We start from the raw sequence: 24808 nt of genomic DNA, 5'->3' as shown, positions 1-24808 counted from the left end.
CTTTTGACTCGCCATAAAGTAGTGCAGAGCTACAAATAACAGAACTGTATTTTATGTTCATAGCTGAGTGGTTTAGGAAAGCCAGCCTTTACCAGCACTTGAAAACAAAGTAAATGTATTTGCGCGAGTAGCTATGGAGAGATATGGGGTATCCGAGGAGGTCATATGTGGGTGGGGCAAAAGAGAGCGTCAGCCCTGACGCCACCAACGATAAATCCGGCCCATGAACGCACCACTGGCTACATACTACACCCTTAACACTTTCTTGCTATACTTCTTCTTTGATTGGATTTTTCACGATCCCTATTGTAGCGCTCTAGTGCTCCGAGGGTCTCTCCTGAGCCCCGGAAGCACCTGCACACATTGTTGCACTCTCTGGCCAGGCGTGGCCAGAGAGATATAAAATAAACGGGCGGAAGTGGCTCGGCACTTTCCCGTCCAGACCAGTACAGTGTCTGCGTGTCCCCTCTGTGTGTGAGTGCCACGCAAGTGTGTTGTGACCCCCTGAGCACACGGGGTGTCAGTCCCCACACTGGCGACGAAGGTGGGATCCACTCAAATCCCACGAAAGGAACAGCAGACGGAGGCGCCGAAGACGCCGAACCCTGAAGCGGCATAAACTGCCGGCCCAGCACCAACACGAGGGACCCAGCGACGAAGAAAGAAAGAAATCGCCTACCGGTAAGCAGCATAGGCCAGGAGCTGCGTGGGGACCGGTACCGGCGACGCTCTGAAGCAGAGCGAGAGAGCGCTGAAGGAAGGCCCGACCAGCCGACTGGAAAGTGCGCGCATGCGCAGACGAGTGAGGCCGACACAGGCTTCAAGCCGGCATCGCGTGAACACGCGGGCGGAAGCAGAGCAGCACGCAGGCCCAGCATCACTAGGCGCTGGAGGAGTAGCACTGACCGAGGGGCACGCTGCATTCCAAAGGGACGCCGAGCCACACGAGGAGAGAGATAATACCTACACAAAGCTAAACAAGCACAAGGCAATTCAACTGCTCACACGGCCACAGTACCAACAAGCACAAGACAAGCCAAATCAACACAAGAACTGTAATTAAGGCTTTGCCCACTTAAGCATGTCTCAAGACCAAGGAGGAGCCACCGGAGGAGCCGACGGGGGTGCCCCACAGGTGGCAGCGCCCCCTGTGGCTCAACTTCCGACGCCTTCTGCGCACGCACAGCTACAAGCACTACCGCCGTTTAGTGAACTGATTGACCCGGGAACAGCGGCGCCACGATGGGCAGTGTGGCTAGGGCAGCTCAACAATTATTTCACAGCTACCCGAGAGAAAGACAATGAGGTGAAGCGTTCACTACTTCTCCACTTCGGAGGCACAGAACTATACAAACTGTTCAGACACCTCCCCGACACAGGTGCCGCCAATGACTTTGATGCCGCCGTCAATGCGCTAAACGCCCATTTCGACCCCCAGCTGAACCCACACTACGAAAGGTTCAAATTCAGACAAGCCAAACAACGCGAAGGGGAAACGATGGACGCGTTTCACGCACGTCTAAGAGATCTGATAAGCACGTGCACCGAAGACGACGAAAAGAAAGAAGTCACGGCACAACTCATCCAGGGCTGTCGAAACAAACATCTACGGACATTAATCCTGAGGCAGCCGCGAATATCTCTCGACGAAATCCTGATCCTCGCATGAGCTGTCTGACGCTCGCGCCACCGCGATGGAGGCAGCCCTTAACCCTCACCGTGAAACAGGAACAGTGATCAAAACGGAACGGGTGGATGCCGTGCGCATGTCGACCCGAGGAAGCAGAGGTCGAGGGCCAGCGCGAACACGACGCCAAACGCCATGCGGCTACTGCGGCAGGGATGAACACACACAAGATGGCTGCCCAGCACGTGGCAAGACGTGTTCCAAATGCGGTATTCCCAACCACTTTGCTAGCGTGTGTAGAGGAGGAACCCGAGGACGGAACCCGTCAGGGAGGAGATCAGCAGCAGGAGCAGTCAAACAACTGTCACTAGATGAGCACTCAACGTCACGCTCCACTAAGTCACACAGATCACAGCAATCACAGTACGATGAGTCATCCACTGATGATGAAGACGAGTGCTACTTCGTGTCCTTCGTCAAGGAGCTGAAGAGAAGCCGACGACCGCAACCAAGATGCCAGATACAGATCCACGGATCACCAGTGATCGGAGTCATCGACACCGGAGCCACGGTGAATGTAATGGGAATTCAACATTACAAAGCACTAGATCCGAAACCCGCACTCGTTCCATCAAAAGCCAGAATCTTCACTTATGGCAGTCAAGATCCCCTCCCACTGCGAGGCAAGATGGTAGTACAGGTCCGGGCAGAAGACCAAGAAGTCACAACCACGTTCCACGTGATCGACAAAGAGGCCGACCTGTTAGTTGGAAGCAACACGGCGGAGGACCTAGGCCTCATTGCCTTCGCAAACGCAGTGCGGGCGCTGCAGGTTGAAGACATCCTCCTAATGTTCCCCAAGCTCTTCACAGGCCTTGGCACCATCAAGCACCCGCCCATCAAGCTCCACATAGACCCCACGGTGCAGCCGATTGCACTACGACATCGGAGAGTGCCATTTCACCTGCGCGACGCAGTCGAACAGGAGCTGAACCTGCTAGAAACACAAGGGGTGATCGAAAAAGTGTCCGGACCGACACCATGGGTGTCCCCCATGGTCATAGCTGAGAAGCCGAAGCAACCGGGGAAAATCCGGATTTGCATTGACATGAGGATCCCTAACAAAGCCATTCGCCGTGAGAGACACCTCACACCTACAGTCGACGACATCTTGACTGACCTCAACGGCGCCCAGTGGTTTTCCAAACTGGACCTCAATGCAGGATATCACCAGCTAAGGCTAGACGAGGAAAGCCGATACATTACAACTTTCTCGACGCACCTGGGGTTAAGACGTTACAAGAGGTTGAACTTCGGGATCTCATCTGCAGCTGAGATCTTCCAGAACACTATCAAAGAAATCCTTTCTGGGCTGCAAGGGGTGCTGAACGTCAGCGACGACATCCTAATCCATGCCAAGACGAGCGAGGAACACCACCACCGGCTAAAGGCGACGCTACACAGACTGGCACAGTATGGCGTAACCCTCCACAAAGACAAGTGCCAGTTTTTCAAAAAATCCATCGAATTCTTCGGTTATGTGTTCGGATCTGAAGGAGTCGCTGTTGACCCTCGCAAATCAGTGGCCATCAAGAACGCCCCTGCACCCACCACGGCGTCGGAAGTGCGCAGCTTCCTGGGGATGGCGCAATACTGTGCGAGGTTCATCCCCAACTTAGCCACAATAGCGGAACCATTAAGGAACCTGACGAAGAAGGAGACCGCATGGCGATGGACAGAGGTCGAAGCCAAAGCATTTGACCAGATAAAAACAGCACTGCTAGACAGCACCACGATGGCCTACTTTGACACTTCCAAGCCCACCGAGATAGTAGTGGACGCCAGCCCGGTTGGTCTAGGGGCTCTGATATCTCAAGAAACTGAACCCGGCACATGGTCGCCGCTAGCATTCGCGAGCAAAGCACTAACCTCGACTGAATCGAGGTACTCCCAAGTCGAGAGAGAGGCCCTGGCAGTGAAGTGGGCATGTGCTCACTTCCACTTATACATCTCAGGACCCCCCTTTCGCATGATTACAGACCACCAACCTCTGATACCCTTGTTCAAGGGCACCGCTCCTCATCCACCCCCGAGAATAGAACGCTGGGCAATCCAGGTGCAGCAGTACCAAATGGACCTCGCCTACCGCCCCGGGGCTAAAAACCCCGCAGACTTTCTATCCAGACACCCCGGACCAGAGGAGTGCCGACACACGGAACTTGAAGGCCCCACTGAAGACTTTGTAGACATGCTGTCGGCTGCCTCGTGCCCACAAGCCCTCACAGCGGACGCCATTGTCCCTGAATATGTGAAAGACGTGGTCGTCCAGCGTGTGGCAGATGCCATACGGTCGGGATCCTGGGAGAACTTCCTGCGAAATGTCAGCACCTGGAGCGAGGAAGACCGTGCCCGCCTGACACAATTCTGGAGAGTGCGACATGACCTGAGCCAGGCAAGCAATGGCCTCATCCTCAGAGGTCACCGGGTAATCATCCCCAAAACTCTACAGGAAAGGGCAACCGTCTTAGCGCACGAGGGGCACCAGGGCACCCGCCGGATGAAGGCCAGGATGAGAGAGAAGGTTTGGTTCCCAAACCTCGAAGAAGCTGTCGACACCGTGGTGCGCCAGTGCCGAGCATGCCAGATCACCAGCTCTGCAGACGCTCCTGCGCCCGTCATCACAGAAGAACATGCCCCTTCACCGTGGTCGTGGCTCAGTTTAGACTTTGGAAGCTTCCCAGATGGGAGAGTCACTGTTGTGCTAATTGACAATTACACAAAGTACCCAATTGTAGATATTGCCACCTCAACTAGCTTTGCCAACATCCGGCCCCTCCTGAGCAAGTCCTTTGCCATGTTTGGAATCCCTCTTGTCATCAAGACGGACAATGGGCCTCCATTCCAGGGAAGCGAGTTCCGAGAGTTCCTCCACAACCTGGGTATCCGGCACCACCGAATCACGCCACAATGGCCCCAAGCAAACGGGGAGGTGGAGCGATTCATGAGGACAACCAACAAAATCCTGCGAATCGCCACCGCTGAAGATAAAGACCCAGAGGAAGCTCTTCAACTGTTTCTACGGGAGTACAGAAGCACGCCCCACAGCACCACGCAACAGTCACCGTGGGCGCTGATGTTTGCCGGACCAAGAAGGGACCTCCTTCCAATGGCTGACAACTGGGAGCCGGCACCCTACTCCCCTAGGCGCACTCAGGAACGGCGAAGACGAACGAATGAGAAAGCAAGCCGCAAGAGACGTGCTCAGTCCCGAAATGTGACACCGGGTGAGACTGTGCTAATCCGGACCAGAAGGCCCGGAGGGAAATTCAACACCATGTTTGAACCTGAGCCGTGGATTGTCAAAGAAACGCGGGGCACTGCAGTCACAGCTCGCCGGGACGGAGAGGAAGTAACTAGGAATGTCTCCTGGTTTAAACAGATACCGGCTGCTCGACAGTGCACCCCTGAACAAGCAGAACCAGCAGAAGACGAGTCTGAGACCAGGGCCGGAAGGTCCAATGATGAAACCACGCCTCTGAACACCACAGACCAGGGCGAGGCAAACATTTCGACATCCAGCCCGAGAGCTGATCAGGTACCAGCCCGAGGACGATGGAGGTATGATCTTAGACCTAATCCCAAGCCAAGCCAGAAGCTGGCTGACTTCAGATGCTGAACTATACATATTTTGTTTTCCATCCAAGTTTTCAAAAATCCAAGTTGGGAAGGGATGTAGCGCTCTAGTGCTCCGAGGGTCTCTCCTGAGCCCCGGAAGCACCTGCACACATTGTTGCACTCTCTGGCCAGGCGTGGCCAGAGAGATATAAAATAAACGGGCGGAAGTGGCTCGGCACTTTCCCGTCCAGACCAGCACAGTGTCTGTGTGTCCCCTCTGTGTGTGAGTGCCACGCAAGTGTGTTGTGACCCCCTGAGCACACGGGGTGTCAGTCCCCACACCTATGACTTCAGTGATCTAACACTGATTGCAGTACATCTAGTATGAAAATTGTTCCAGCATCACAGCCAACAGCTTGTAAACGTTTAACTGATTTTTCTAATACTTACATTTAACTACAATTTTATCATTAAAAAACGTGCAAAAAAGCAAGCCTTTAAATAGGAAAGATTGACAAGGTGTGTAGCTGTAAAATGTTAAATACAAGTAGAAATGTGTTCAAACCCCCGAGCTACAGAGCTCCTGCCAGCTTTAGTGTTAGCCATTTAAGAGAGAACTGCCGAAACCGGTCTGTGGTCTCCCGCCTGCACTAGCCTCTCCCGAGCGCCCCTGCCTATCGAAGGCCTGGCTCCTCACACACTCCGCGCCCTCCTCCAAGCACCGGCAGTTGGTCCTCGGTGCCCAGGAGCGCGTGCAAGCAGAAAAGAGGAACAACAGCAAACAGGCGCGTGCTCTGCTTGTGACGTGGGACTACGGCTTCCGGGACCCCTCAGAGCGGGACCCTCCGCACACAGACCCGGATCTGGCCGCTCCCCTGTGACGCACCTGACGTGAAGAGGTTCAGACACGCCCGAAGTTTCCGCGTTCTCGCGGGGTGTGCCGCCCCGAACGTAAGGGCCGTTAGCGGAAAAAGGGTGACGGTGGAAGGATCTACAAACTGTGTAGGACTCGTAGACCTCTCCCCTCAAAAGCCCCGTCCGACCGCCCACTTGGAGACTCCCGGTAGGTGAAGCGTCAGCGCAGCCATTTGACGTTTTCCTCTCATTTTTTAAAGAATTACAGCATACAATAAATCGTTTATCGTGACATTTGCATAGTGTTATTTAGCCTTGTGTGAGGTGCTAAAGCGCGTACAATAATAATTCTGAGACAACTAGCTTCCAAATTACATTTCCCAACGACTTTTTTGTAAAGAGTTTAATATAGCGCGAACTTGAACCGCAGGTATCAGTTAACCAGTTTCGTTACAGATGGACACATTCATTTTGTTAGGCACGGGGAGACAATGGCGGCTGGTGACATTTGAAAGTGGTAGAGCGTAAAAGTTGGGGATGAGTGTTGCGTGCCAGGTGGGTTGGGAGGGTGGTATTTGTTGAGGAAAAATAAGTGGTGATTCCCAAAAATGATTACCCGTGGGCCCCAACAGCAACCACCGGCTCAAATTAAGCACTGCCTGCAAGGGACAGCAGACCTCCAACCTTGCATTTGCATTAAAAAAAGGCAAACATTTTTTAAAAGCATCCCACACCTTCCGACTAGAAGTCTAAGACTTGGATGGTCAGATCTACTTCGAACATACCCACTGGGCTCTAAAGCAGTGCCTGTTCAAAAGCCTAATTAGACCAGGCATTCAGAAGCCACCAGCAGTCTGTGAGCACAGCCCACTTGGCTGCATTCTTCGACTGTGGCTGATCTTCAAGGCCCTGTATGTCCCTAAAGCATACGTTGCACCTGTGCTAAGCACCTCAGCCCCAGTGGCTTCAATGACGTGATCGCAACTAAAAAGTACCCAGTTTTATAGGGATCTACTATTTTTTATGAATTATGTTATTTTTCTGATGGGAGTGCCGAATGATAAACTCTCTTTAATAACGTTTTTAATTGATGGCGATAGTAATGTGTGTGTGTGTATAAGTTGGCAAGTTCATAGGAAAAACATGTTTACGGGATAGTAACTTTAACTTCGTTCCCCACATATGCAGGAAATGTATTGGAAGATGTATACATGTATCTAAGACCTAGAAATGTTAGGGGTCAGGCACTAACAGTTATATTTTCACATAACGACCCTATGCCTCCGACACCAAAAACTACTCGAGACGATTAGACCAACTTGGGAGGAAGAAAACATCTTAGTCAACCCTAGTCCATCCGTTCGGGTTGGTTTATCTGTAATCAGATGATTCAGTGAACTAAAAAAATTAAAGTAGAAATATCTTGGCTGGTTGGTTAATGACCCGATTTATGTATGAAAATGTTAACTTAAACTCTCCCATTGACACTAAAAACTAGTGACATGTCCAAGTTAAGCTGGTAGCATGCAGAAGGTGCTAAAGGATGTGCACCACAAAAATAAAGAAATCATTTGGATTTATCAATAGCTGCACCCTGGTGGGGGACTGAAATTTGGCAACACCCTGCAGTGTAAGAGAATGTGTGCAAAGATTAGAAAATCCTTCAGTAGAGCCAAGCAGACTCGTGGTGCAGCTGACATTCACGTCTGAATTTAGTTCAGTAGGCTCTGAAGAGTGGGGCTGAATGTGTACATACAATGCCAATACCCAAAGTCCCCCATGCCCAGGCTCTTCACGTAGACCCTGAACTCTGCACCCCATGGCTAACTCAGCATGGTATTCAAGTCGACTCTGAAGGCTGAGGGGAAAACGCGTGCAGCAGCTGAAGCATTTCCTCCTTATCCAGCTACAACGCAGTCTGAAGCTCGGGTAAACTTGTTTTGCGATCCACCTCATATCCTGAGTGAATTTGTAAAATTCGACTGTGAAATGACCATGTCAGTTGGGCAAAAAATAAAGTCTGGGTCTCCTACTGACCATATCTCCCCCAAATTATTTTCCATACTCGCCCTGGTTTTGGCGGAATGTCTGACTGGTCTCCTCAATAAATCTCTTTCGGATGCAGACTTCCCCACAGCATGGAAAGCAGCAAGAATTAGAGCAATATTAAAGAAACCCCTGGCCGACCCTAATATCCTTTTAAATTATCGACCTATCTCATTACTCCCGTATTTTGGGAAAATACTTGAATTTTTTGTCAACAAACAGCTTGTGAGCCATCTTGAAAATCAAGGACTTCTAGACCCGTCTCAATCGGGTTTCCGGGCAACACACAGTACGGAGACAGCACTGGTCGAGGTTGTTGACAAAATTAGGCTAGCACTAGATAAACATCAATCAACTATCCTCGTCCTGCTCGACCTGTCCGCGGCATTTGACACCATCTCCCATCGCATCTTAATTCAACGGCTTTGGGAGATTGGTGTCAGAGGTAATGCCCTAAAATGGCTCACTAGCTACTTATCTGATCGTACTACTGCTGTTCAAATTGGCAAAAATATAGCAGGTAAAAGAGCTGTTAAGATGGGTGACCCTCAGGGCTCTATTTTAAGCCCTACGCTTTTTAATGTCTATATGACACCCTTGGCCAGAGTGATCAAAGCTTTCGGCTATGATGTGTTGTCTTACGCAGACGACACACTACGCAGACGACACACAGATTCTAATCACTCTGCATCCGGATCCCAATGAGACAAGACAACGTTTTAAAAATTGTATGATTGTGGTTGATAAATGGATGAACACCAAACATTTGCAGCTAAATGGCAGCAAATCGGAAATAATGCTTTTTGGCAAGGCCGCAGAACACTGGGCATATGACTGGTGCCCAACTAACCTGGGCAATTGTCCAACGCCCAAAGAATCAGTGCGGAATCTGGGTTTCTATTTGGACAATAAATTATCCATGAGTAACCAAATAAATCATATCGTAGGGACCTGCTTTGGACTTATGCGTAGCCTTTGAAAGGTCTTCAAGTGGATTCCAGCTGAGACTCGGAAACCCCTAGTTCAGGGCTTAATCATAAATAGAATGGACTACGGGAATGCGCTTCTATTAGCCATAAATGAGTACCATCTGAATAGACTCTTGGTTCTTCAGAACACTGCAGCTCGATTGGTGCTCAACCTACCTCGAAGATCCTCAACGGCCCCCTGTCTAAAGAGCCTTCATTGGCTCCCGGTAAAAAAACGAATCCTGTTCAAAATACTATGTTTAATCCATAAACATATGTACGGAAACGGCCCAAAATATTGGTCTCAAAAGTTAACATGGTACCATCCTCAAAGAGAACTCAGATCTAGCTCAGAGTCTCTATTCACATCTCTTAGAATACATACTTCCAGAAATGGAGGCAGCACATTTTCTTTTCTAGCCCCCGCCTCATGGAATAAAATGCCTCATGACCTCGGCATGATCCCCGAACACAGCCGCTTTCGCAAGAAGCTGAAGACATGGCTTTTTGCAAATTAAGATCTCATACTCTCCTGTCCCAGCCGTCAGCAAGCACCATGAGACTCTTTGGGCGTGATATGTGCGCAATGCAAATGTTTCTGACTTGACTTGACTTGAAGAGCTTGGGTGCTGGCGCTCCAGTTCTACCTTAAGTCTGATTGCCGCTTCCTACCTGTACTCTATGCCTGAACTGTGATGCCTGCTGCTTACTGCCTGTCGGTGACTGCTGCTTACTGCCTGTGCCCTATGCATACAATGCCAATACCCTAAGTCACCCATGCCCAGGCACTTCACGTAGACCCTGAACTCTGCACCCCATGGCTAACTCAGCATGGTCTTCAAGTGGACTCTGAAGGCTGAGGGGAAAACACGTGCAGCAGCTGAAGAGCGTGGGCGCTGGCGCTCCAGTTCTACCTTAAGTCTGCTTGCTGCTTCCTACCTGTACTCTATGCCTGAACTGTGATGCCTGTCGGTGACTGCTGCTTACTGCCTGTGCCCTATGCATGAGCTTTGATGCCTGCTGCTTCCTTCCTGCCTGTTCTCTGATGGCTGCTTCCTGCCTGTGCACTATGCATGAGCTCTAATGCCTGCTGCTGCCTGTGTTCCGGCTGCTGCTTCATGCCTGAGCTCTGATGCCTGCTGCATCATTCCTGCCAGTTCTCTGACTGCTGCTTACTGCCTGTGCCCTATACATGAGCTCTGATGCCCGCTGCTTCCTTCCTGCCTGTTCTCTGACTGCTGCTTCCTGACTGTGCCCTATGCAATGAGATCTAATGCCCGCTGATGCCTGTGTTCTTCTGGCTTCTTCTTCATGCCTGTGCGGTATGCTGAGCTCTGATGCATCCTGCCTGCAGGGTGGCTGCCTGCTACTCTCTTACAGAGCTCTGCCTGAAACGCCCGGGCCGTTCACACTAGTCACCCTCCCCCCACTCTCGAGACACGCGCCACTTTCTTATCGTGCCTGGAGGAGCTGCTCTGTGGAGGAGGTGGTAACTCTGTTTCATTTCTCTGCTCTGACCCAGCTGGTATCCCTTTAAAATCGGTTGAGCTCATCGGGGTTGCAGCGCCACCTACGGGAAGCCAACAGTGTGTTGAACTCGCTGACATAAATCTAAAGCGTACCACTAACCACATGCCATCAGATCGTTTAAATGTGACCTTTTTATAGCACCCCTATCTCACAAGATACGTTAAAACGACCGTTGATAAATATAACAAAAACATAGGGAGTGCAGAAGCGCACCGTTTCAGACTCTCCCAGTCGCGCCTCGGGCGGAGAGGGAAGGGGTGGGGGGAGGGGCGTGTCGCTTGTGGGTGGGGGTGAGGGGGGTATTAAAATAAATGTATAAAATCCTACCTGAGGTCCTGAGCAGGTCCGCGCCGCCCCGAGTCCGTTGGCGCCTACAGCCAATCCTGTTAGGGCACGGCTATTCTTCGCCCGTAGCACGTGGGCATGCGCAAACAAGTCAAAACACAAGTGCGCATGAGTGGGCACGGTGCGAAAATTCGCTCCCTCCATCCCCAACTCATGCGCACTTGCGTTGTGCTGCTGCCTGTTGCCCCCCACTGGTCTGACAATCATGTCAGTCAACATGACGCCAGACCGCCCACCCCCTTCAGACTCTGAAGGGGTGGGCGGTCCAATGTCATGCTGACTGACATGATTGTCAGTTCACCCTCGGCGTCTTTGAAGTTAAGTAAACGGAATCAGTTTACTTAAGTTCAAAGACGCCGAGGGAGCTGCGGGCGGGGGGCTACGCCCCCACGCCCCAATGGACGCACCTGCCTTAAATTGCCTCTGCTTCAATATAAGTGAATGGGAAAAATAAATTACCCTGATTTAATTTTTTTTAAACTCCGCTTTCCAGCTGTAAAATGTTGGCATGTATTAATTCTACGTAGAAATTTGGAACCAGGTTTGAGTCCTAGCCTCCGCTCAACATCCTGTAATTTCGGGCAAATCCCTTACAACCTTATTTAAGGTTTGACGGAGGTTACTCCATTTGCCAGGGTGGCAGAGGCCATTGCTGTGATGGACTACTTTCTGTCAGATTTATAGTTGACCGCAAGTTTAGTGGTCATCTCTGTACATTGAAAGGTACCCTGGTCACAGTGCTCCTGTAAAGCACTCTATTGCTATGGGTTATAGTTTGCACTCTAAAACTACAAAAAAAGAAAACAGCAGGTTATACCATGTAGAGTTTGTAGAGTTGAAAGAGAGTTCCACTTTTCTTTGAACCTTTATGAAAAGTGTTTTTTATGTCACCCACAATGATGACTGCAGTGCTTGGCAGTGTGGTGAACGAGGGAAAGTTAGATGTGCATTTTATAATTTTGTGGAATGCTTTAGTTGTAGTTAGCTCTGCATTCCTCCTATTCTGTTTGTAGTGAATGTGTTGTTGATGTTCTCAATTGATGGTTATGGCAGAAGATCGTCCACTCGGATCTTAGGGATCTTGTTGACTTAACAGGTGTAGAGAAGTAGTGAACTGAGTTTGTTATGGAGGAAGGAGGAACGGTTCTAAATGTGCAAACGTGGCAGTTACTGCCACTCATTGTTGAGGACTAGGACTTATTTTTCATGATCAGACTTTGACACAGAACAAGAAAGAGGAAAGCAGGCAAGCATTGGCAAAGCCATTAGGTTTTGCCTATGCGAGAACTATTGGCCTTGTTAATGGCAATATTTTTTAGGCATGTTGCACAGAACCACGGGCTGCTGTGCAATGTGGCTTAAAGTAAAGAAAATAAAGAGCTGTGATGGAGCCAGTGCTACCGCATATCACACTTATTTTCTTTACTTTCAGCCATGCGTGTGTTTTTTTTCTTTACTGATAATCTTTTGCTAGTAAAGAAACGGTGGCCGGCAGGAGAAGGAAGGGAATAATTGATACAAAGGATAACACAAAGAAGGGGTTAGGGTTAACACTAACTGAATGCGGTGGGAGAGAGCAAACCACAGTATGGAAGCTAGCTGGAGGAGGAAAGCACATGGAGTGTGGGCAGGAAACAAAATAAATGTGTGTTGGAAGCACTGGTTGTACTGAGTGCAGAGCGAGGTCATTCCCACCTCCGTGCAGCATGCTAGTCCGACTTGGAGAGCAGGGCTGGAGCTAGCTATTTGTTTTCTAAAATGGATTAAGGTTGGGGGCTGTGAGAGGGCACCCCGGTTAGAGATACAATGGAGTGTGTATTGCAGCGGGTGGACCCCGCATGAAGAAGGGGTCTGCTGTATATCCCTGCCCAACAGGGAATGGTGTTTGAGTGGGGGGGTCAATTAATTAAGGGAGAGGATGTAGCCTTACCGCTAGCGTGGTCGACGTCTCGGCAACGGCGCTCAACATCCTGTGATTCTGGGCTAATCACTTAATCTCCCCATGCCTACCAAAAAAATGAAGGTGTCCTTGTGTAAAGAAACTGGTGCTATGTAAAGCGCTCTGATACCTGATATCTTTGGGTCTAGTTCACGCTATATAAAACTCTTAAAAAAAAAAAGTAGTGAATGGAAGGAGGCGAGAGGGAGCAATTAACAATGCTAATCTTTTACAAGTAAAAAAACAGCAGCCAGCGGGAGGGAGCAATTAATGCAAAGGAGAGCATGAAGAACACAAACTGAGTGTGGTAGGAGCCCTGCCGCCGAAAGGTCACTGTCAGTGATACTGGGAAAAACACCCTGCAACAGGGAAGGTGCACCATTAAATAAAGTTAGCCCGCAATGTATCTAATTTGCATAAAGTAAACAAGCATTTGCAATGCAATAGGTCTCGCATTTACGCGAGTTTGAGCTATTGACATTGCAAATGACAATGCCTTTTAGTTTTGTTTTCGTTTTCAAAACGTAAATAAAAGGGAACGTTCATTTGTAATGTCAATAGCTCAAGCTCGCATAAATGCGAGACCTATTGCATTGCAAATGCTTGTTTTTGTTTGTTTACTTGTGGCTGTATCATGTCATTGGAGGAAACCCTCCTCCGTGTCCATCTTGTGGGCGGGCCACAGGCAGGTTACATCGGGTCATGTGGCTGCCACCAGCAGGAATAATGCGGTTCACTGCGCCCGCCCGATGACCCGACAGAGGCAGTGTGTATTTTGTGATTATTACTACATAAACATAGGTCTGTAAAGAACACGTTCACTCCCAGTGCAACAGCTTGGTGCTGATAAGAGGTCTGTTGTTACCCAACTCGGTGGCGCGCATTTTATCAACCTTAGAAGGATGAATGGCTGAGTGGACCTCTTTGCGTTCGCAATCTGTGACCACTCGGCAAACAGCTGCGCCCAGAAGGGAAGCATTATTCGTCTGTGATCTACACAGCGTCAAATGCAATATAAGTGGACGCTGAGAACGTGTGTGACCTTAAAGGCTGCGAGGCTTAGCAATTGGCAAGGTTTATTAACGTGAATAAATTACAACCAATACACTTGAAGACGGAGGTCAAGGAAGGGAGGACGAGGGGGCAAACAAAGGCAAGAGCGAGGGAGAGGAAATAAGAAACCCCACCCCTCTGAAATAGAACAATGTACAATTGCATGAAATAAATAAATAAATACCCGATTGTTTCTAAGAAGTGCCGGTACTGTCCAAGTAAAAGTATCAGAAGGAGAGCTTCTTACATAACCGAGGGCAGGACAAGAGAGGTGGTGGTGGGGGGGGAGACGGACAGAAGAAGAGAGACCGACATACGAGGAGAGAAGGGGGTATCTTGAGGGAGAGAAAAAAGAAGGGACAGAGTGGGGGAAGAATCAGAGGAGCGAGCAAGTTGTATAAATATGAGAGCGAGAAAGAACGAGGGTGAACTATAGAAAGAAAGAGGGCTGACAGACAGATATAGACGGAAAACGAGAGTACGAGTGAAAGGGAGAGAGAGATAATGAGTGAATGGGAGAGAAGGGAAAATATATAGAAAAAGAAAAGAAGACACGGCCGGCCGGCCGTGAAACTGAAAGCACGGCCGGCCGTGAAAAAGCCTTTGATGCAGCAGGGGGTAATTAGGGGAGGAGAATGGCTGGGCTGAGGCAGAGCGCAAAGCCTTTGATGCAGCAGGGGGCGGAGCGGGAAGAGCTGCTGGCGGCACCAAGCTGACGATTTGATGCTGTGCACGCGCATTTTAACTAATTGCGCTTGCGCATTGAGTTAAAAGTACACATGCACTGCATCAAATCGCCAGTCTAGGTAAGCTCTGCGCATTGACAGGCGAGACCTAAAAACGGGAATTTCTGTAAACGAAGTGTCAGCACGTTTACACGGCGAGCCGGAAAAAGAAACGAGCGTTGCATAGGGAGTTATTTTTAGCACTATTCATTCATCGAAAGAGACAGAGAGGGCTCCTTTGATGAACGCAAGTAACGTAAATAATAGAAATTTGGCCATCTGGAAGTTTCAGTTATGGAGAATGTATATATATTACTCCAAAGAGTGACCCCTAACCTGCAATAAGCTCAAAGTACGAAGTCGGGTCAAGAGTAGTTCATGTAGCCTAGCAGTGGGATTCATTCTAAGCTGAATAATATGTGGCGACAAATCCATAAAGTTTATATAGCGTCAAAGTGTTGGTCAATCAGCCCTTATATTACAGTGTAATCTATATAAATACGGCCAAATGAACGTAACTTTCTGATGTTGAAGTAGAAGTGCAACAAAACAATAATGTGGTGAGAGCATGGTGTCTTGCTCATGACGTAGGACTTATTAAAGCAAGGCAGTGTCCTAAGAGGCAGCCAAAATAATGTCAGGGTGTTCGAGCACGATAAAGATAATAACAATAAAGGGGCCCACATGATAAAGGGGCCCACATGAAACTGACTAGGTAATGCAGTTTGTATAAGAGGGAGCCACGTTTAGTGATGTTGGAAATGCACGCAAGCCTGGTGCTGGCAATATATATATATATATATATATATATATATCAAATGTATTTAAACTGTTATTTAATATTTATTAACTAAATCATACTATTATGTAGTTAATTTGTTATAAATGCGGAAAAATTGATTTTACGTAGGATGTTTTCACTGTTTATGGTCATGTGACCGAACATGTGGTGTTGGTGGGAGTATACAATTCACCATATATAAAAAAGAAAAGTTTGCTGTGACCGTTGTGTGATCAAGGGCATCCGTGCCCGAAACGCGTCACTTGATGCTGATTTGGCAATAAAGAAATTTGTTTGCCGACTGTTCTCCTTCTTCGCCGGTTTCATTAGGACTGGAGGTGGCTCGGAGAATCGTTTTTGATATATACACCAGCAATCTTCACCACCTCCGAACAAACGGCAAAATGAAGACACGGACCCCAGGCTGTCGGCAAGGTAGATTTATTAACAACCTCTCAACGGGCGACGCGTTTCGAGCAGCAAGGGCTCTTGTTCACACACCGTGCACCCGGTCAGCTGACAATTTATATACTCTTTTAAAGTGATGCTCCACCTCACTCGTGAATCACATGGTCACGTAATAAACATAAAAAGAATACTTAATGTAAATCATAATGCAGTCATTATGGAAACATGGTACAAAAGTATTACGGCATGAATGCCTGGTCTCACAAGAACTATACATTAAATCAATATTCAATGAATGGTTGGGCCTTGATAATTTGTGTTTACAGGAAAAAATATATATAAATATATAGTTTGACTGAGAATAGTAAAAAAATGATATATACAAATACATATATATATATACGATTATCTATACTATCTACAAAACAATTCATCTATGTACACAATACTATACACCTTCTTTATTGTATTAGATCCTATTACAGTACACATATTTGTCAGTATTATCAGGGTTTGATGAAACATTCCCTGTTCCTGTACTCAAACCTTAGTTCCCTAATCGGTGGGATAACTAAAAAAAGGCCCCCTTGTGAGTTACCTAATAATATTGTACCGAAAACACATTTCAATATAGAACATGTCTGATAGTTGTATTCTAAATCAAACGTGACCAGTGCGCAAAATAATAGTGATTATTATCTGAAAGGATGTCATATTCCCAAAAACACAGATACTCTTAAAGCACAATATCAAAAAATCAATGAATATCATTGAATTGATCAGTTACACCCTGTGCAGTACTACTAACCCAACTGATTAATCATTAAATAACGGTACTTATATATCCGTATAAAAAGTGTATAGATACAATATACAAAAGTGAGGAAAAGAAATACTAATCAAATATAAACGGTATTTACATTATACAGTTTGGTTTGTAATAATGACGGGTAAATCAATTCAGCTCTATTTTCTTGTTTTCTGGTCGTATCGAATCCGACCTATTCGCCAGTGATGCATTAGATCGTCAAACTGTATTCCCATAGATACCCATTGATATTGTTGGATTGGTGATCCCTAAAGTTGGAAACATAAATTGAATACTGGGTTCAGAGGAAGATATGTAACTCATATGTATTTAATGTAACAGCTATATACTTTACAGAAAGTGATGTAGGTCCTCTGTGGTGTTGAGCCCGTTAGGGTATTTGCTGTCTAGCTCTACAATATACTGCGTCTCCTTCTTTCTTAGCAGTTTTTCTCTATCACCCCCTCGTTTGAGGGGGGCCACTACATCAATGACAAAATATGTCAAGTCGCTCAGATCATTATTGTGAGTGGATCGAAAATGGCGAGCTACTGGGTATGTTTTGTCATTATTGACTATTGCGCGGAGATGCTGTAAAATTCTGACATGCACCTGTAATTTTGTGCTGCCTACATATCGTAGGCCACAGGTGCACGTCAGAACATATATGGCAAAGTCGCTATGACAATTGTAGTTACCTCTAATAGCTTGCCTGACTTGACTGAAGGGGGTGTTATAATGCGTGGTATTTATACCAAATTTGCAGGCTCGACAGGATGAGCATTTGAAGAAACCATTTTTCTGTTTGAGCCAGATACTGCCACTACCTAGCTCAGGACTTGTTTTAACTAGGCTGTTATGCATACTTCTTGCTCTTCTGTATGTTATTGTTGGTGTTTCTGGAAGAATGTCACTCAGAATCCCATCGGTCATGAGAATTGGCCAGTGTTTCTTGACAATTGTTTTGATTTGTCTTTCTTGTTTGTTATAAGCAAGAATTAAGCGAGGAATAGCATTGTCATTTGTGTTGTCTTGACTTCCCAGTTGTAATAGGGACTCTCTAGGTTTCTCTCTACTTTTAGTCAGGGCTCTTTGTAATGTTGTATTGCTATATCCTCTAGCTCTGAGTCTGGTTAACATAACTTTGGCTTCCTCTTCAAATATTTCGGGAGTAGTGTTGATTCTTTTTAAACGCAACAGCTCTCCATACGGAATATTTTCAACAACATGCTTGGGATGTTTGCTGCTGGCATGCAGTATGCTGTTGCCAGCTGTGGGTTTGCGAAAGAGTGATGTCTCTATACTATTGTTGTTTATTGTAACATGAACATCCAAAAAGTCCGCCTGCTCTTTGCTGATGTTCGAAGTGAAGAAAAGATTTTCTTCGTTACAATTTAAGGCTTTGACGAATTCTAGAGCACTTTGTTCGTCACCCTCCCAAATGCAGAAAACATCATCTATGAATCGCATCCAGTATTTTACTCCACAAAAGCCAGGTGTGGCGATGAGACCACGCCCCTCCCACCAGCCCACGTGTAAACACGCGTAGCTGGGAGAAAAGCATGATCCCATCGCCACACCTCTGACCTGTCTCCAAACTTCTTTCCCAAACATGAAGTAATTGTTGTGAAGGCACCAATGTACTAGTTCACACAGCATCTTGTTGTGACTATAATACTCACATGTTTTTAAACCCAAATAGTGTTTGACTGCTTCTACACCTTTGGAGTGATCAATGCAAGTATATAATGACTCGATGTCAAGAGTCGCTAAACACCAATTCTCCTGCCATTGAATCAGATTCAATTTATTCAAAAAGTCACCAGTGTCTTTCAGATAGCTCGGTAAGCTTTTGACAATGTCTTGAAGAAAAAAGTCAATATATCGGGAAATATTTTCTCCAATGCTATTGATGGCCGATATAATTGGTCGGCCTGGTGTTGGAACTTTCATCTTATGCACCTTAGGAATAAGATACAGTATCGGTATAACCGGATGCTCAACGTGCAGAAAATCAAATTCTGTTGATGAGATGAGGTTCTGTCTCTTGTAAGATAATAACATTTTTTTCAGTTCCTCCTTAGCTTTTTTTATAGGCCAGGCCATTAGATCTTACATAGCAATTGGTATCGTTTAATTGTCTCATGGCTTCGCCGGCTCCCTTTTGTCGAACATCTACATCCTGCAATTCACGCTAAGTATTGGAAATTTCAGTAGTGGTTAAATTTCTTGTGGGGTTTCCAGATTCCCCTAGGTCACAGAGTGTTAATAATAGTCTTGCATCCCGTGCAGCTGGAACAGCTTTTAGATGGCTCAAGAATGCTACTGCGCTCAGTTGCTTTGGGTGGTGGCTTGGAAGAGAAAAACGTCTTAAGTTTTAATTTACGAATAAAGCGAAATACATCCGCTCTTGTAGTGGTATAGTTGAAAGTGCTCTCAGGGCAATAGTTCAATCCAAGAGATAACAATTGCTCCTCCGCCACAGTCAGTGTAACGTCAGAAAAATTGGTAATGGTGCAATCCTGCATTACTTTCTCTTGTTGAACCATTGTTTTTTCCGTTTTTGCGTTTGCTGTTGCTGTGGCTTTGCGTTTTTTTCATCTGGCATGGCGTTTTGCGTTGCGCCTTTTGCGTTGTAATTTTTCCGTAATCTTGGGCGCAAAGTTTGCAAACGATCTTCCACTAAAAAATCCATCTCTTCGCCGATATCAAGTATCTTACCTCCCGATCTTCCATCGGTACTGCTTGTTTCCGAAAAAGACGTGCTGGAGGCACTGGTTACTGAAACTGAGTCTGCATCTAAATCAGCGTTGTTAACTGCTGAAGGATTATTTCTTGCAGATTCTCCCACTCTAGTCTTAGTGCTAATTAGTTTAGACTGTTTGGCTTTGTCGAATTTGTGAGAAAAAGTATAAATTTGGCCCAGTTCATAGTCTTTGAGGTCTCTCGCAAACTTGTGTATTTTTCTAACTTTGATCCTTTCTTCGTGTTTGCGAAGTCGTTCGCTGATCTCTTTACGTGAGGCTAATATAAGCAATTTAGCATCGGGATCAGTTATGTTATCTAACTCCTCATTCAGTTTTTGTATTTCCTCCAACAGTTTACCGCGATCAATAACAGCATACCTGATAAGCATTTTGACGAGATTCATTGAGGCCAAGAGATTGCACTCCCCCCATTCCTTTAACATCGCAGGGTTAGGATCCTCGAAGCTAGGTGCCAGCATTATCCTTAAGCCTCGCGGCACTCTTCCTGCCTCCACGTACTTGGTGAGCGATTTGTGTTCCCATCACTTTGTAATTTCGGCTTTAGTTTTTTTCTCAAGCATTTTAAGCAGTTGCTTGACGTCATATTGTGCATCACTTGGTCGACTGATTTGCGGAATGGTGCTGTTACTGCTCCGACGAATATTATTGAACAGAGCTTCTGCAGCATCCTCACGCTCCGTTTCCAAACTTGCTGACATGGTGCTAATGAGAGGATTTAAAATAACAACCGTTGGCCGCTAGCCGCTGACGGTCTTCTTGCCCTTTAAGCCTTGAACTCCTCACCTGGATTCTTTTCGAATAACGCCTCTAGCCATTGGGTAAACACGCTCCCAGCTAGCCTCTCAGACCCGCCGAATGCGTGTCCCTACGGCTTTCGCGGTTCAATGTCCTGTCCAGGGGGTCTCGCTTGTGTTCCTCCTCGGAACGAAAACTTCGTGGGTGGTTGTAGAGCGAGACTACTTTGGAGAAGCGGGTACCGTGAACGGAGACAACGAACTTCCGTTACATAAATACCAGCAATCTTCACCACCTCCGAACAAACGGCGAAATGAAGACACGGACCCCAGGCTGTCGGCAAGGTAGATTTATTAACAACCTCTCAACGGGCGACACGTTTTGAGCAGCAAGTGCTCTTGTTCACACACCGTGCACCCGGTCAGCTGACAATTTATATACTCATTTAAAGTGATGCTCCACCTCACTCGTGAATCACATGGTCACGTAATGAACATAAAAAGAATACTTATTGTAAATCATAATGCAGTCATTATGGAAACATGGTACAAAAGTATTACGGATGGAAACAGTAATTGGGCCTCGGGAAACTGATAAGGGCAAATACACAAGGAAAAACAGGAAATGGCATGCTACAGCTAATAGAAATGGAGGAAAAGTAAGTGACAAGCACAGGAACCAATGAAAAGCAAGGGGACGGGCTGTAAGCCCCTTTTCAAATATATATTAACAATAGATTTCGGTGATAGGGGAAAATAGCGGCTGCTAGCTAGAAGCAGTCGCAGGCTCGCTATTCTCTTTCCAGGCATGTACTAACTGAATACACAGATGAAAAACTGAACCGCGGGTATAATTCTCCAACCTACCGGCATCTTTTCTGTGCGGTTTGTGGCTGTGGTGGAGCTCTTGATCCCTGGGTGTACTTGGTGGAGTGTCTGGCGGGCTACCAGTGCAGGGGAGACTTGGCGTGTTCCCTGCTCGGCGCCCGGCATTCCGACCAGTGGAGGTGGCGGTCGGAGGAGGCGCGGTACCTTGCAGATGGTTGGAGGCCGCTGCAGGTATTGCTCAGAGAAGGGGTTGTGCAGCGAGGGTTGGTCTGCGGAGGAGCAGGGATATTTGGGGGCCAAACAAATCCTCTCCTTAATCATTTGATTCTTCCGACAAAGAACTGCCACATGTTAGAGTTTACGGAGATACAACGGAAAATGAAAGCGCTGAAAACTACCAATACTACATTAAAGTCAAAAGCCCTCACTGTAAATACCTCATCTACAAAAAAAGAACGCAAAGAATCTGGTAAAAATAAATCAGGAAATATTCGAGTAACCCCTTCATTAAGATCCTATTTTAAAGTCCAGGCTATTCAGCCTCCTTTAAAGGAATTAAATCAGCTACCTGCACAGATCTCAGATCCAATAGTGACTGAAAATAGCCCTCTGACTTTTCAAATCCCTCCACCAGAACCCTTAAATAAAAACGATTGGGAGGCAAGAAAGGAAATGGAACCAATACCCTTAGAAAACAGATATGAATTTCTCACACAAGAGTCTAATGAAATTGCGAACGGAGGCATACCCTCTTCTTCTTTGTTTTGTCCAGAAGAAATTGTTTCATTAGGAAAGGGGGGTCCTTTTAAAGAATCAAACCCTTTAGGTACCTTAAATCCAATATGTGATAAGGGAGCTACTTCTCCTACGGAGGGATTACTAGCAAGCTGCTCACAGAGATAAGAGACAAGTTTACAATCTCTGAAAATAGTCAGCTAAAAATACAAACAGTCTGTGAGGCTCTTGAATTTAAAACGAATGCTATATCTGATAAAGTCGGAGCAATGGAATTGGCGTTTGATGATTTATCAAAATGGGTAGATAAAAACACCCAGGATATTTAGGCACTAAGGGGGGACGATAAAATCCTGAAGGAGAAATTGGAGAGTCTGGAAAATGCCACAAGGAGGAATAACATCAGACTCCTGAATGTGCCGGAAGATGCAGAGGGGGAACGATATAAGGTCATTCATTATTAACCTCCTGATGGAACTTCATGCAGATATCGATAAAAAGACACTAGAAAATGAAATACAAAGAGTTCATCGAGATCCTTTTTTCAAAAAACCAGGGAAGAAAAATCCCAGAAAGATCCGGGTCAACTTTAAATCGTATACGCTAAAAGAAAAGATCCTGGCAGGAGGATTAAAAGCGGGGCTCAACAAAAAGGCTGGCTGGACATTTCGCATTAGATCAGACATATCCTATATTACTCAGGAAAAGCAATGGGAGCTGGGGAAAGCAATGCAAGAACTAAAAATTTAGGTGCCACAGCAAATTTACGTTTCCCTGCCTCCCTCAAAGTAATGTGGAATAACAAAATGTTTAACTTTAAAGACCCAGAAGAAGCGAATGCCCTGGTAAATCAAATAAAGAGCTCATCACCCAAATAAAAATTCTCGAAGATATAGCCTGGACAGAGAGAGCCTAAAATTAGAGGAACACCTCTAATAGTAGCAAGGGAGGTTTCCCCGAGGGGTGGGGAGTTCTTTATTCAAAATGTAACAAAGACAGTTTTTTATTGCAACACTGGGTGGGGGAGCATGTGGGAGAAAATCAAAAAACAATGCTCTCATTTAATAATGTTAATTAAAAAAATTCGGGCCTTTTTTCTTAAATAATAGTTACAATCGTTTAACACTGTGTCTGAAAATGATAGAGTAAAAGACCTGGAAATCATGTCATGGAATGTAAATGGATTGAAGGTCCCCTTAGAAGAAAAAGGGTACTAGAATATTTAAGACTATCTAAATGTAATATTTTCCTTATCCAAGAATCTCATTTACTCAAAGAGGAATGGTCAATGATTTTAAAACATCAGAAATGGATTGAACCTTTTTATTTGTACAACTCAATCCTGTACAACAAAGGGAGTAGCCATTCTAATTAAAAAAACGGCGTCTGTCATGTTGGGTGAGTGTATAGTTGATCCGTCAGGGAGGTGGGCGATTGCTAAATCAAAAATTAACGGAGTCTGGATGACGTTTGTAAGTTATTACGGACCGAATCTGGACGACCCAGCCTCCCTATATACTTTACTTCTCCATCTAACTGAAGTTAATGACTTCATAGTGTTAGGAGGCGATATTAATTTGGTCTTAGACCCGAGTCAGGATTCCACCTCACGCAGAGTAGCTTGCAACACACAAAAAATGAGATTGGCTGCAAGACAACTAATGTCAGACATAGGGCTAATAGATATTTGGAGGAAGATGGCCATTAAGTCTAAATGGTGCAAAAATTTCGTTTCACAATAAAAAATGGCAGTAAGTAGAAATACTATCCAATTCAGCCATGTTCCTGAGCACGTCAGACCACTCTGCAGTCATCTTAAAAATAGCTATACATAATGCTCAAACACCGCGGAGGTGTACTATTAATCGAGCACTATTATTAGGCACTTAAATCGAAAAATAAAAGCTGAAACTAAAGAGTTGTTTGACATTAACATCAATTCTGCCCCAATCCAAACCGTGTGGGACACTTATAAGGCTTTTCTGAGGGGCTCATTAATAGCTATACCTGCTCACAGGCGAGGAAAATACAAGAAGAGACCAAAAAGCTGGAAAATGAGATACACAGATTACATGAAAGCCTTGAAAGGGAACAGGCGAACTTAAATATCTTAAGAAGTTTAACTACTTCAAAACATAAACTTGCAGACTCTCTAGAAACTATAATTTAAAAAAGTGGGATGCTAGTAAATTGGCTCACCATGAATACGGGGAGGGGTGTAGTAAGCTTCTCGCTTGGAAAAAAAAACTGACCAAACGAGAAACTGGATAAAGTATCTCAGATGTTTAGATACTGGCAATATAATTTCAGATAAGGCAGAAATCGAGGAAGCCTTTGTCCAGTTTTTTACAAATTTATATACAGAGGAGAAGATAATTGATGAAAATCTCATGGATGAATTTCTATCAGAGTTGGTCCATCCCTCGCTTCTACAAAATGAAAAAGAACAAATACATTGCCCTATAGCTATGGAAGAAATAACTCAGGCAATTAGATCTTTAAAAAAGGGAAAAGCAGCAGGCCCCAAATTCATCCCAAATGAGATTTACAGTATATTAAAAGAAGAATTGACACCTATTCTTTTGCAACTATTTAATTCTTCCTTTGTAGAAGGTTACACCCCCCAGTATCATGGAAAGAGGCAACTATTTCAATTCTTTTACAACCAAATAATAATCCACGACTCTGCGAGTCCCGTAGGCCTATCTCTCTACTAAACTGTTATCGCAAGATTTACACACAGATTATTACTAAACATTTGGATAAAGTGATGGGCCCGCTTATACACCCAGATCAAAAAGGGTTTATGAAAGGGAGGCAGCTCAGTGAATTAACACAAGATCTCATTGGAGCTATAGACCTGGCCGAGATGTATAAGACTTCCTTGGCAATAATGACATTCGATGCTGCCAAGGCTTTCGACCGGGTCAATTGGTCATTCCTGTTTAAAGTAATACAACGTTTTGATCTGGGTGAAACATGCCTGACAGCAATAAAAGCCATCTATAACAACCCCTCAGCAAAAATTCTGGTTAATGGTAAA

General features: G+C 45.9%; 1 protein-coding gene across 6 annotated transcripts in view; it reads left to right on the top strand.

The window, feature by feature from the left end:
- Positions 1–5990: 5990 nt before the first annotated feature.
- The window catches only part of LOC144822176 (GPI-N-acetylgalactosamine transferase PGAP4-like), a 163158-nt gene continuing 144340 nt past the window's right edge, over positions 5991–24808 (top strand). For 4 of the 6 annotated variants that reach the window (XM_078679363.1, XM_078679362.1, XM_078679360.1 and 1 more), the window contains exon 1: positions 5991–6305. The gene's annotated coding sequence lies outside the window, so the exon portion shown is untranslated. Of the gene's footprint in view, positions 6306–15894; positions 15920–24808 lie in introns of those variants that run through there. The other 2 variants (XM_078679359.1, XM_078679364.1) reach the window with 2 other exon arrangements.

Source organism: Lissotriton helveticus, chromosome 3_1, assembly GCF_964261635.1.
Source record: "Lissotriton helveticus chromosome 3_1, aLisHel1.1, whole genome shotgun sequence".
NCBI classification, from domain to species: domain Eukaryota; kingdom Metazoa; phylum Chordata; class Amphibia; order Caudata; family Salamandridae; genus Lissotriton; species Lissotriton helveticus.
This window is presented reverse-complemented; position numbering and strand designations above follow the sequence as displayed.